Raw genomic sequence first — 14,310 nt, forward strand, 5'->3', positions numbered from 1 at the left:
TAGGTGGGGCTTGCGGGGGGATACAGAGGTAGTTTCAAGTACGTGACGCCCATCAAATGGAAATGGGAAAAAGGCAGAATGTTGCTGATGGTAGCATTCTCTACCTTAGACTGTGAGACTCCCAAGGGCATGGTCTGGATCTCTTCCCTTTGTCTCCTAGCTTTTAGCATCATGCTTGGCACTCAGAAGGCACTCAGGGCCTTTGAGGGCTGCGCAGAGATAATCCTAAAGTTCCCTAACCCATGAACAACCCCACTCTGCTAGACAAGCTCATTCGTACTTTCTCTCCTCCCCGCAAACCCCCATCACCTCTTCCCCAGCTTTTCCTTTCCTTTGATGAGCTTCTCAATTCACTAAGGAAACAGAAGCAATCAGAAGATCATTTTCACAAGCTCCCCCTTTATCTCCCTACTTCCCTGTATCAATGCCTTTAAACTCCACCTTGTTGTATTACAAGGGACAAACTTATCTTGCTCCAATTAAGGCTCATCCTCCTGTTCGTGTGTTACGAACATCCTCTCTCACTTACCGGAAGACATCACTCCAGCATTTATCTCTCTTCTCTCTCATATCATCATTTGCCCCCATTTGCCCCCTTCCCTGAATAATTTAAAAACCTAGTGTTATCAGTCTCATCTGAAGTAAAAACAAAAAACCTTTCCCGCCCACACATCCCCCTCCAGCTATAACCTCCTTCTTTGCTGTCCTTTATAGCAAAATCCCTCAAAAGAGTTTTCAAATCACAGTATCTACAAATCCTCTCCCCCACCCCATCTCTCTTGAATGTACTCTGATATTGCAGTGGCCCTCATCATTCCGCCAAACTGTCTTTACCAGTCTTTTTTTCTTTTCTTTTTTTGGCTGCGGGGCTTGCAGGAGTTCCCTGACCAGGGATCGAGCCTGGGTCCCCTGCAGTGGGAACGCGGAGCCCTAACCACTGGACCACCAGGGAAGTCCCTGTTCTTACCAGTCTTGATGCTCCCCTGCATGTTGCTAAATCCAATGGTCAAGCCTCACTTTTCATTTTATAGGTCGATCAACAACATTTAACTCAATTGATCCTCCTTTTTACTTGAAACCTCCTTCTTCACTTGGATTCTAGGACATACTCCCTCTAATACCTACTGTGCCACTACTTAGCTAGTCAGTTTTTGCAGCAGGGACAGTAGCCCAAATATCTCAGTGATCTGCAACCACAAAGGTGTTTGTTGATGTTTGATGTCTGTTGTTCAAGTTACGTAAAGGCTAGGAGTCACCTACATGTCTGCTTGACTCTACTGGGCTCTACTTAGCTGCAGCTCGGCTGGGCTTGACTCCTCTTGGCTGCCGATTGGCTGGAGCTCTGCCATCTGTTTTCTCATCCTAAAACCCAGGCTAAGGAGCAGCCTTATCTGGAACATGCTTCTCTCCCATGACAGGAGAAAGGGCTGAAACTTCCAAAGTCTCTAAAAGCTTCCACTTGGACGTAGTGTGTATCATGTTTACTCACATTCCACTGGGCAAAGTGAATCTGTGAGTCACATCATGTATAAGAAAGGGATAACACAGATGAAGCTTGCCCCTCCCCTTAAGCCCCTGAGACGAGGTTCATTGAGACCGTTGACAGGCTTGATGAATGTCCCCAGAGGATTGAGAGACCCAGTGTCAGACCTGCTGCCTGACTCACCTGGAGAAATCTAAAGAGCCAGGAGCTGGCTGAAACAGCCTGCAACAGAGTGAGAGCTACAGTTTAGGAAGTTGATGTGTTTCCACTGAGAACGCATCTAAGGAGCATGGTTCCTATTGACGGATCATGTGGTGTAATAGGCTGATCCTGTTGTGTTGAGTTGTCATAGACCTGGCCCTAGAATGTCACCTGGAGAGGCCAGAGATCACAGCGGAAGAAATCCAGGGCTATACAGCTGGTTGTTCAGGGGGCAAAGGAGGGGTGGATGAAACGCACAAACCATGTAGGAAACCACAGGTTAGAGAGCCCTCACAAATGCCCACACCAGTCAACTTCCAACATCTGTCACAGCCAAAGGGAAATGGCACCTTAGTTGTGCCAGACAAATGAAACCTTTCTTGCCTATTTACTTCTCCTCCTTCTCCTGTCCCCTAACCTTGGAGAAGCCAAGCTAGCAAGTAGGAGTGGAGTGGGAAACATCAGGAGGATCAAAAGAAAGATGGATCCTTGCAGCAGGCCCAAGCTGGTGAAGGGAACTCACTTGGAATGAAACTCAGATTCTGATATTATTACATGTGACTGAACATAATTATTACCTGAGACTATTTCTGTGATTACAAGTGACCAGAGGACTCTTTTTAAAATTATTTTATTTCTTTTTGAATAGGAAATGCATATATAAAGTACAAAATTTGAAAGATACAAAAGAGTAAATAATGAAAAGTAAGTCTGCCCCACCCATATGTATAACATACTATACACACTCTCTTTTATAGTGTATTTTATTCAAGTAGAGTTGATTTACAATGTTGTGTTAATTTCTGCTGTACAGCAAAGTGGTTCATATATATACATTCTTTTTACATTCTTTTCCATTATAGTTTATCATAGGATATTGAATATAGTTCCCTGCGCTATACAGTAGGACCTTGTTGTCTATCTATCCAATATATACTAGTTTGCATCTGCTAATTCCAACTCCCAATCCATCCCTCCCCCACCCTCCTGCCTTGGCAACCACAAGTCTGTTCTCTGTGTCTGTGAGTCTGTTTCATAGATAAGTTCATTTGTGTTGTATTTTAGATTCCACATATAAGTGATATCATATGGTATTTGTCTTTCTTTTTCTGACTTACTTCGCTTAGTATAATAATCTCTAGGGCGCTTCCCTGGTGGCGCAGTGGTTGAGAGTCCGCCTGCCGATGCAGGGGACACGGGTTTGTGCCCCGGTCCGGGAAGATCCCACATGCCGCGGAGCGGCTGGGCCCCGTGAGCCATGGCCGCTGAGCCTGCGCATCCGGAGCCTGTGCTCCGCAACGGGAGAGGCCACAACAGTGAGAGACCCGCGTACCGCAAAAAATAAATAAATAAATAAATAAAATAAAAAATAAAAAAAAAATAATCTCTAGGGCCATCCATGTTGCTACAAATGGCAATTTTCATTCTTTTTTATGGCTGAGTACTATTCCACTGTGTGTATATACATATATATATATATATATATACACACACACACCACATTTTCTTTATCCATTCATGGGTCAATGGACATTTAGGTTGATTCCATGTCTTGGCTATTGTCAATAGTGCTGCTATGAACATAGGGGTGCATGTATCTTTTTGAATTACAGTTTTGTCTGGATATATGCCCAGGAGTGGGATTGCTGGATCATATGGCAACACTATTTTTAGTTTTCTGAGGAACCTTCATGCTGTTTTCTGTAGCGGCTGCACCAATTTACATTCCCACCAACAGTGTAGGAGGGTTCCCTTTTCTCCACACCCTCTCCAGCATTTGTTATTCGTAGACTTTTTAATGATGGCCGTTCTGACCAGAGTGAGGTGATACCTCGTTGTTTTGATCAGAGGACCATTTTTTTAAGCTATCTGAGAGTAATAAAAAAATCATAGGACCAGCCCCACAGAAGGAGTCTGTAGAAGCAGAGGTGTGTGTGTGTGTGTGTGTGTGTGTGTGTTGGGTGGAGGGGAGAGAGGCCTGAGAGAGGTGTTTTCTTTCTTGCTGCATGAGCCACATTCGCTCCAAGGGCTCTTGACCCCTGGGCTCGTTGCTTCCATCGGCCTGGGTTTTCTCCATACTAAGAAGTTACATCACGACTTCATGGTGTCTTCACTGACATCTTTGATCATGAGGCTCCAGGAGGCCAGAACCTTAGTTTACAATTGGCTGCCCTCACACTTGACCCCGTTTACGTAAACGAAATCTAGGCATCTGGCCAATTCAGGACCAAAGAATTTTGCAGTGGGGGTGTTGAACTTCATTTCCTTTTTCATTTATAAACACAGTTGGAGCTGATTCCAACGTGTTTTTAGGAAGTCAGTAAAAACATTTAGGCGTAACTACTACTGTTTTATGAAATTTCAGCTATTGTTCTCACCTTGCCTGTGCTTAAATCCAGAAATAAAAAGCTTGGTGTGGCCGTGGGGGAGTGGAGAGGCATTATGTCATTACAGCACCTACTACTTCAGGTTCAGGAAATTCTGAACCCACCATCCGTTTCCTACTTTACTAAGCCAAGGAACGCAGTCGAGTGTGTGACCAAGGGTAACATGATTCAGGTTAAGAACTGGGTCTGTGGAATTTGTTTCCTGGCCAAGAGAACTACAGTTCAATTGCTGCTAGAGTTAAGTGGAAAATATATACTTTTGCCTTCATTAGAGCTATTGTTACCTCTAAAGACTTGTTGAGAACAGAAGCTCAAACTCAAACATGATAGCATGGATTCTAGTTATTGGAAACGAAGAGAGCCCTTGGGAATATTGCCTTCCACTCCCAGTTCTACCCATGCTCCATGTCTGACCTTGGATATCACACCTCAGTCCTTACACTTGAAAGAGAGACTATTGCTCATTAGCACTCAACATTGGGCACATTAAAAAAAATGCTCATTTAGACACAGGTTTGACTAATGTCATCTTATCCTTATGTGGATTTATTTATCTAGTTCTTCACTTCTTAAAACGGTACCCTTCACAGAAGCATCTTGGGATACATGCAGCACCTTAAAACAGTAATTAAAATAGATAAAACATTGCAAAGCAGCAATTGAAAGAGCAGCAAATAAGGTTACATCTTAAAACACTATTATGCTTAAAACCTGAAAACAATGCTCGCCTATCAGTATAGGAGGCGCCTACGCAAGCAGTGCACAGGAGACTTGGGGTGGCTTTGAGAAACCGTACACGGGAAGCACATGATGATAAAATTATTCTAAACCTTGCTTCAAAATGTAATTTTCCATCCCTCCCCACCTCTGCCCTGCTCTGTTCACCTGTAGGGTGCTTGCTGTACACTGTGCTTTCACGTGTCTGTTCAGCCAGAAAGGGTTACAGAGGGTTCAGAAACTCCTTTCTTTCCCAGAGGCTGTAACCGGAGTCCTCAGTCATACTTTACACGGCTTAAAGGGCAGTTGATGAGGCTTAAGTACTGGAAACAAAGGATTATAACCTCAGAGAACATTCTACCAACTGAAATAGGAAAAGCCTTGTCCTTCACCACCAGCTCCTACCTCACTGGGTCCCACAAACCCACCCAGTTTCCTTACACGACCCCGCGGACCCTCGCAGCCCGTCACACACCTAACCCAGCCTACAGCTGGCCTCACCCAGCCTGTTTCGCTTTCCCCTGTTAATGAAGGATACTTGAAAGATGTGGCTTTTAAAAGTTAGGATTTGCGTGGGTAGCAAGCAGTTTACAAAAGCTGATCATGCTGCCATTGTCTGGCTGTTAGGCATGTGAGAGCTTGGTGAACATTCTGAACTGGGGAGTTGAAAGTAGATTATCTCCGTTATGTTGAACCAGGGCGCCAAGATGCTGTTCTCCAACAACACACTGAGTCCCTTCAGAAACTGCTCTGTAGGAAGTCCAACTTGCTGCTTGTGTGAAATTGTCACTGCATGTCCATTTTAGTTCATATGGTACTTAAAAGGCAGTGTTCCACCGTGCCAGCGCCTGCCTCTGCAGTCCTGGCTCCGGTTCCACCCTCCCACCTTCTCTCACTCTAGCGAGGCCAAACCACTCAGGATGCTCAATTCAGTGAACAGAATTCCCAGTAACAGCAGCTTTAAATCTATAGTTCTGGACCAAGCTCTGTAGAATAACAACCCACAAAAGTTATGCCAGGCTTATTTTAAAGTGTCTTCTGTATGAACATATTTAAACAGTTTCAATTTTGCCAGCAAAGCTCCTTTGGGGGATGTACTGTTCAAGTAGTTTTCTACCACAAAGCCCTCTGTGATCATTCTGGGAGTTCTCATCAAAGAGAGAAAGAGCATCTCGATGTTCAGTGAAGACCCTGCCTTGGGAAGCAGAGGCTTGCTGAGGCCCTTGGCAAACCCCTCCAGGTTCCTAGGGCTCATTTCATAAAGAACTTCATGTACCCATTGGGATGTGTCCCCACTCTGTCAACAATAAACGATAGGGAAGTCTCCCAGAATTCAAACCACATTAGCATGGTGGCGATTAAAGAGATCATTAGAATGCCTTAAAGGACCTTTTGATTTCACAGGAAACACGAAGTCACTGTGTTCTCAGAGCTTGTAAAATCCTTAGGTGGGTCTCCCCTGCCGAGGATAGCGGCAAACCAAGGTCAAACACACTCTCCACTAGCATCAGCCTGTGTTCCCCTTGTTTCCTGCACCATTCACTCCATCTTAACTGTCACTTTCCTGCTCTAAGCACAGTTTGAATGTGGCTTAAGTGAGCATGAAGACAAAGCAACTTGCATTGGCTAATTCTGCTGCCCTGGGAAGCCCGTAAGGTCAGGGGCAGGCTGAATTTGGCACCAGGGTAGACTCTGAACTCCTGAACCCATAAAGCCACTGGGGGCTTACCTTTAAAGCCCAGACGTAGGTGCCAGAGCTTTAGAAGAGCCACCTCTGCCCCTAGCAGGACTGGCTTCTGCTTCGTCCTTGTGGCCACAGCTGCCCCTGAACTGTCTCCTCTCCTCAGAGCCAGGGTCCCTGCATTCTCTGCCCCACCCTCTCCTTTTCATTCACCTGGTATTTATTGGGGGCTCTGGGTGGGCGACACAGAGGAATGGCATGGTCCCAAAAGGTGGCCCCTTACTAGGGGGACAGATTACACATGAATGCCACATGACTCCACAAACCAGGAAGTGACAGGTAATCCACTGCGAGGTCCTTCCTCCATCCTCTGCTCCTGAACCCCCAGAGCTCAGGCTGCCTTTCTTGCCTTAATTCTTCTTCCTACTCCACCTTCCACCTGGTGCTGATTGTGGTGACTTCTCATCTGTGAACCTTTCCTGATCCCACGGAGAACTGACCCTGTGCCTCCACTGGACTCTCAAGGTACAGCGAGCTTAACCAGAGGCAGTGCGAGGCTGTGGCTAGGAAGATGGGCTCGGAGGCCCAACTACCAAGGTACTAAATCTTAGGTCTCTTTAGCTGTGTGACTTGAAGCAAGTCTTTCTGTGCCTCTGTTTTCTCATCTGCAAAATGGGACAACAGCACCTACTGCACAGGGTTATTGTGAGGGATTAACTAAGTAATCAGAAAAGGCTCCAAACAGTGCCTTGCAAGTGATACGTTCCTATAATTGTTGTGCATTATTACTGCTGTCACTCCTGTTAGGCTGTGTTATTCCCTAGGATATAGACACTGCTCATTTAACTTTATATCCCCACCCCTTGCAGCTGTGAGTAGCACAGAGTGGGCAATCACACAAGGTTAACACTGTACAAATTGAACAACTGCATAAATGACTGAATCAACAAGCGAAAGGACCTTAGCAAGGACAAAGGAAGCAGCATCTTGTAGCAATAGCCCTGGGCTTGGAATGGGGAAGCCTGATTTCAGCCAGCGGCAGTGTGACCTTCCTCAGTCAAATGAGCCCCTGAGTCCTCCAGCAACCGCGTTGCTGAAGAAAGGCGGTGGGTTGTGGCTCTGAAGACTGGGGTCCACTCCCTGATCAGAGGTTCAAGATCCGTGTGGCTCCAACAATCTCAACTTTGGTTTCCTCAGCTGCCAAAGGCAGGTGCTGGACGGACCAAAGGGCCCCAAACCCTGTGGGTCATTCCAGACTAAGGGCTTGTAAGATAGTGTTCTTACTCTTCCCTGGGAGACCAATTCCGCTGTCTCGAGTGGGGCTGAGGATCTGCATTTTTAAAAACTCCCCAGGTTTTAAATCTCATGTGTTTGTGAATCTCAGACACATGTTTCTGAACAACTAAGCTAGACGATTTATCAGGCTGGAAGGCAGAGATGGCTTTCGGGCTGTACCCTGGAGTGTACTTCTTTTGCAGAATTCCACCACACTCCCTCCCAGCCCCTTCCTCGCGTGTGCGTGCGCACGCGTACACACACACACACACACACACACACACACACACACACACACACACACGCATGCGCACCAGGGGGACACTTGGTAGAATCCGTCTCCACCCTGCTCCAGAAACACAGAAACTTGGGCACTGCCAAATCCCACATAAACCTCTGCTCTGTGAAGGGAGTGCAGAGTTGCTGCTCTGAAGCCACCTTTCTGCAGAGACTGGGCCTCCCGCCCCCGGCCCCTCCCCACAGCGCACACCTGACGAGCAATGGGCTGAATTACCACCTGCGACTGATCCATGCGAGTTCTAAACTGTATGGACCTGGTTAATTGTTTTGCTTGTATAAGCACATTTTGCTTCATCCATTTGTCAAGCTGAAGGAAGGTTGTTTTATAAAAGGGGGTTTTGTCCCAGCCTGGCCTTTCCTTTCCTCATCTGCGTTATGCTTGTGTCATATTTTCCCTGGAGGGCAGGAAAACAATTTAGTGAAAATGAAGGATCCATTGATTTACTATTGAAAAAAGAAATGCCAAGCTAACAGTTCCCCTCTATGATTTTCTACTGACCATAAGAGGGAACCCAGCCGTTTAACTTAAAGACAGTGTGTTGCCTGGTGCACCTGGCTCTTACATCCTTCTGTACCATTCATGCTGTTATGTTTATGGCCTTGCTCTTGATTGAAATTATTTCTTGAACACTCTTAAGAGCTATTTTTCTTCCCTGGACAGAAAAGATGTTTCTAGTAAGTAAAACCCTTTCATTTTTTTCCTCCTCCAATTTGGTGACTAGGGGGTGGGGAATCTTTCTTTCCCTGAGACTGTATCAGTGGGATCATAACACGCCTCCCATCATTTAGCCACAGATCTCCCTGTGTACAGAATTTAACATGACCTACTTTTCTGCCTGTTGAGCTGCCTCGGGCCTCAAATGTTCTTCTAATAGAGATCAGCTGTTTTTCTGGGTTAAAGTCTTAGATCTTTAGCTCAATACAGTATCCCAAGTCCTCAAAGGAAGCAGGTTGCACTAACCATCTGAAGGTGCTGAATATGACAGGACCCGCACTGGGCATCCCCTTCCTCTAGCCACCCTATGTCCACTGATTACCATCCTGAAATCTGAGCCTGAGGCCAAGGACCAGGGTAGTTCTGGAAGTGACCCGTTTCATTCTGAAGGCAGGGGGCCTCACAAGTGAATGTGGGAAGGAATCTGGAATTCGAAATCAGGAAAATGTGATTGCTATAAGACACTGTGTCTTTGGACGCATTACGTCACCTCTGGGGGCTTCAGTGTCCCTTCCAGTGCTAACAGTCTGCAATTCCTTCATTCAGTTTTATTGAGCATCCGCTAAGCGGCAGCCTCTGTGGCTGGAGCAATAGTGGGGAACCGAGTCAGACCCAGTCCTGCCATCAGGAAGTTCCGAGTCTGGTGAGAGGAACAAGCTGAATCAAGCGTGAGATGATAATACTCTGATTAGAGCTGTACACAAAGGGCACACAAGACTATGAGACATAACCGGAGGGTCTAGCTAGGTGTCTGGCTATACATAATCCAGGGAGTGGAGGAAGGCCTTTAGAAGGGAGTGACTTCTGAGTGAACCCATAAAAGGTGAGTTAACTAGGAGGAAGGTGGCTCAGGCAGACCCATGCAGACAGAGCAGCAATGCTACCACAGACTCGGCCAAGCATCCCAGCTAAGGAAGCTTATTTCCCCGTGACAAGCATTTGTCTTCTCTCTTTTTGATCTGTTAGGAAACACACCAGCTGACCTCTGCATTGGAGCTGGTCAGCCAGAAAGCACTGATGCCTAATTAGTCACAAATTACTGTCCATGAAGAGGAAATATTTTATTTTGCTATATTAGACAAGAGTCAGGGCAGCCATATTTCTCACTGTTGCCTCTCCCGTCCGCGCCGTGAAGAAAGCAAGGGAGAGGCCCTTGCTTCTGCTCTGTTTTTCACAAATCATCTGACCAATTCGCAAGGGGCTCGACGGAACAGGACAGTAACTCACCTCTCATTTGCTGAGGGACCGAACAAGGTCTGACTGAGGCTGTTTGCATTTATAGCACTTTCCACCTGAAGGCCTCAAGATGTTTTGTGAGCATGACAGGTAACAGGGTGTCACGTGAATGCTAAGTGCTCTCATATTAAATGTTCACAGGCCAGGGTCTGGCTCTTTAGTCACCTGGGGTGGGAGACGGGCATGCCCAGGATGGGGTAATGAGCTGAGCCTGTCAGCTAAGACCAGACCCTGTGCCCACCAGTCTCTCACCACAGACACCGAGTGTGAGCCTCATGCAGACTTGAACCTACTTCTCCCCATGGAGAAGGAAGCCCACATGGCCCCTGTGTCTGAAGAGGTGCTGTGAGGGCTGATTGACAGGAGCTTGGAGCACGAGAAGGGCAAAGAGAGACTAGAGGTAAAGCAGGAAAGGCCTGCCTTGAGGATGAGGGAGGGTAAGCAAAAAGGGCCTAGGGGGTTGATTATAGTGACATAAAGGCTGGCACAATCATCTTAAAGGTTTAGCGTCAGGGTCTGTGACTTCTCTTTCTACACGATTCCTCTGGTCCTGTCTCCAGCCCCACTATGTCCCTCGAGGGAGGAAAGGATGTAACATGTGTGGCGCAATGCTGTTTTGTATATAATTATGGTAGTCCTCCAGGTGTATTAGTGGTTTGACTAAGCGGAGTAGAGAGATGGGTTCTCATGTGCCATTTCAGACTGAGTGGCACTCAAGCTGGGACCCTTTGGGAGAGATCTAAGTGGGGCTTTCTGTCACCCCTCAGATCCTGCCACTCTACTGGCTGCTCTGAAATCTGCCCGAGGCTTTCATGTCCCTGGCCCTCTCATTCCAAAGCCCTTATCTCCTGGAAATCTTGATTTCATTGATTAATTACTTAAAGATAATTTACTGAAAGTCTAAGGTGTCAGGCAATGTGTTAGACTCCAAGTGAAGACATTTTCCCTTGCTTTGACTTCTGAATTTCCCAAAGTTTCTGTAATGAGTCTGCAAATTTTTTTGGACAGTAGGATTTGCTGTAGAATTATAATTGAAAATGGATATGTACGCTAAGCATTTATTAGATACATAAGCAAATTATTACTTTTTTTAAAAAAATTACTTGAAACTCTTACTTTAAAACCTTGACTTTACTGTCTTCTTCATCAAGAAAATACAAGGTTATTGGACTCCAACTTTCTCATTATCTACAATGCCTTTCCTCCAACTCAGAGAATCAGGTGCATTGGGTTTATAATGGGAAAAAAACCCAAAAAACTTCTTTAAAAAGCAAAGACACAGTCATGCCTTCTGTCCTCAAGATGCTTACAAGAGAGTCAGGAATAAAGACACTGAAGTAGAGAATGGACTTGAGGACATGGGGAGGGGGAAGGGTGAGCTGGGATGAAGTGAGAGCGTGGCATGGACGTATATACACTACCAAATGTAAAATAGCTAGCTAGTGGGAAGCAGCCACATAGCACAGGGAGGTCAGCTCAGTGCTTTGTGTCCACCTAGAGGGATGGGATAGGGAGGGTGGGAGGGAGATGCAAGAGGGAGGGGATATGGGGATATAAGTATACATATAGCTGATTCACTTTGTTATACAGCAGAAACTAACAACACTGTAAAGCAATTATACTCCAATAAAGATGTTTAAAAAAAAAGGTAGGAGACAAAAGACATCCCCAAATAGAATTTTTTATAATGCAAAATATATGAAATATTATATTAAACATAAGACAAGATTGAGAGGGATAAATATTTTAAAAGGTATCTTGATAAGGTCTAAGGGATGCCAGTAGGAGGTGTTTATTCCAGCTGAAGGTTGGGAAAGCTTGATGATGAAGAAGCACAGGAGCCATGCCTGAAAGAAAACAGGGTCCAGAGCCGTAGTCAAGGGCAATATTGGGTGACCACAAAAGGGGTTAACATGAACGGTAGGAGAGAGGTCAGAAGAGGCTCATGGGATGGACCACACGAAGCCCAGGAGACATAAAGAGATGGGTGTAAGGCTGAGAGAACTGGGTGTGGAGAGGTCATGGAGGGTGCTGGGGACCAGACTGAGGGAGATGATTCTATCATCAGAGGCATTGAGATGATAAGGACTCTACCCACATCCAATTGGTCCAGCAGCAGAGGTTATGGATTGGGGTGGGGAGAGATGGAAGGTTATGGAACTGAATCCAAATGAGATGAGATGAATACCTGACCTAGGGGAGTAGCTGTGGGGATAGGGAGAAGGGGCAGGCACAAGAGGCATTTTCAAGACAGAACTAGTAGATTCTGGAGAAATAAGGATTTTTCTTCCAACCTGTGCCCTCAGATTGGATGGGGCCAGCAAGAGGAGGCCAAGGTGGTTAGTAGTTGCAATAGAACACTGGAAAGGAAAATTACAGCACAACACAGAGGCTGGAAAGGAAAAATTACAGGATGTTCTTCCATGAGAACTTCTCCAGTTCAGAGGCGCTAGAGGAGATGCCAGCATCATGAAAGCTAAACATAGGATTTCCAAATAAGCAAGAAAGATAACCTATAAAACTTCTCTTTCACTTTCCTTTCTTGCCTCTCTCTCTCTTTTAAGTCATCAGTCACTAAGTATCTATAAAGCAGTCACATTATTCAAAGAAACACAACTTAACACCTAGTTCCTGTTCTCCGATGACTCTCAATATATTTGCAGAGATAGAACCGCATCCACATGTCAACATAGCATCATATACTGTAGTTCATGATAAAGGCCACCTTGAAAAAGATGCTGGAACTTGAAGCAAACTTGAAACATTACAGAAATTAGAAGAAACTAAGTATGTGCATGTTGGGGAGAGGAATGCACGTATCATAGTGTAGTGCTACTATGTGCCATATACTTTTTATCTTATTATTGAGCCCATTTTTTTAAATTGGAGTACAGTTGCTTTACAATATTGTATTAGTTTCTACTGTACAGCAAAGTGAATCAGCTATACGTATACATATATCCCCTCTTTTTTGGACTTCCTTCTCATTTAGCTCACCACAGAGCATTGAGTAGAGTGCCCTGTGCTATACAGTAGGTTCTCATTAGTTATCTATTTTATACATAGTATCAATAGTGTATATATGTCATTCCCAATCTCCTAATTCATCCCACCCCCCCCTTTCCCCCTTGGTATCCATACATTTGTTCTCTATCTCTAAGTCTGTGTCTCTATTTCTGCTTTGTAAATAAGACATCTATACCAATTTTTTTCAGATTCCAGATATATGAGCTAATATACGATATTTATTTTTCTTTTTCTGACTTACTTCACTCTGTATGACAGTCTCTAGATCCATCCACGTCTCTACAAATGACCCAATTTCGTTCCTTTTTATGGCCGAGTAATATTCCATTGTATATATGTACCACATCTCCTTTATCCATTCATCTGTTGGTGGACGTTTATGTTGCTTCCATGACCTGGCTATTGTAAATAGTGCCACAGTGAACATTGGGGTGCATGTGTCTTTCTGAATTATGGTTTTCTCAGGGTATATGCCCTGTAGTGGATTGCTGGGTCAGATGGTAGTTCTATTTTTAGTTTTTCAAGGAACCTCCATACTGTTCTCCATAGTGGCTGTACCAATTCACATTCCCACCAACAGTGCAAGAGGGTTCCCTTTTCTCCACACCCTCTCCAGCACTTACTGTTTGTAGATTTTTTGATGATGGCCATTCTGACCTGTGTGAGGTGATACCTCATTGTAGTTTTGATTTGCATTTCTCTAATGATTAGCGATGTTGAGCATCCTTTCATGTGTGTGCTGGCCATCTACATGTCTTCTGGCAGAGCCAGGAGAGCCTGCCCTGAAGGCCCTCTGCAGCACATCGCCCTCTAGTGAGGCAGAGATCAGGTAGGAAGACCCCTAAATGAAAACCTGATGTGCAAAGATAAGGAAGACACAGGCTATCTAAACTTCAAAACCATTGAAACACTAAAGATTTGGTATGCAACTCCCCACTTACTTTACTTTATGGGTGGTTTTAATCAAGGTTTCTGAGAGACTGCTGCTGCTGCCAAGAATCCGCACATTTCCTCAAGATGTGGGGCAGGGTAGGACAAGATAGAAACACACGAGTAAACAGAGTATAAGTGAATTGCTTTCTGGAGTGTGTATGAGAGTCAGAGTCAGACAGGTTTAATCCTTGTGTGGTTCTATATGCCTGCCTCCTGGGCTTCATAGAGTTAAGAGACACCAACCTTTTATAATATCAGCAGATCTTGATTAATCTGGCAAATGCTATAAATCAAGGGGCAGTGTGAAATTGGACACTAAATGTATTGGACGTTATTATAAAAAGAGAAATTGGAT

The 14,310-nt window shown here is 45.1% G+C and overlaps 1 protein-coding gene across 7 annotated transcripts in view; it reads left to right on the top strand.

The window, feature by feature from the left end:
- SLC9A9 (solute carrier family 9 member A9) overlaps positions 1-14,310 on the top strand; it is a 667,550-nt gene that overhangs the window by 497,150 nt on the left and 156,090 nt on the right. The gene's annotated exons all lie outside the window — the stretch shown is intronic.

The sequence above is a fragment of the Monodon monoceros genome, unplaced genomic scaffold (genome assembly GCF_005190385.1).
Source record: "Monodon monoceros isolate NGI ecotype Baffin Bay Population unplaced genomic scaffold, NGI_Narwhal_1 Super_Scaffold_11, whole genome shotgun sequence".
Taxonomy (NCBI): domain Eukaryota; kingdom Metazoa; phylum Chordata; class Mammalia; order Artiodactyla; family Monodontidae; genus Monodon; species Monodon monoceros.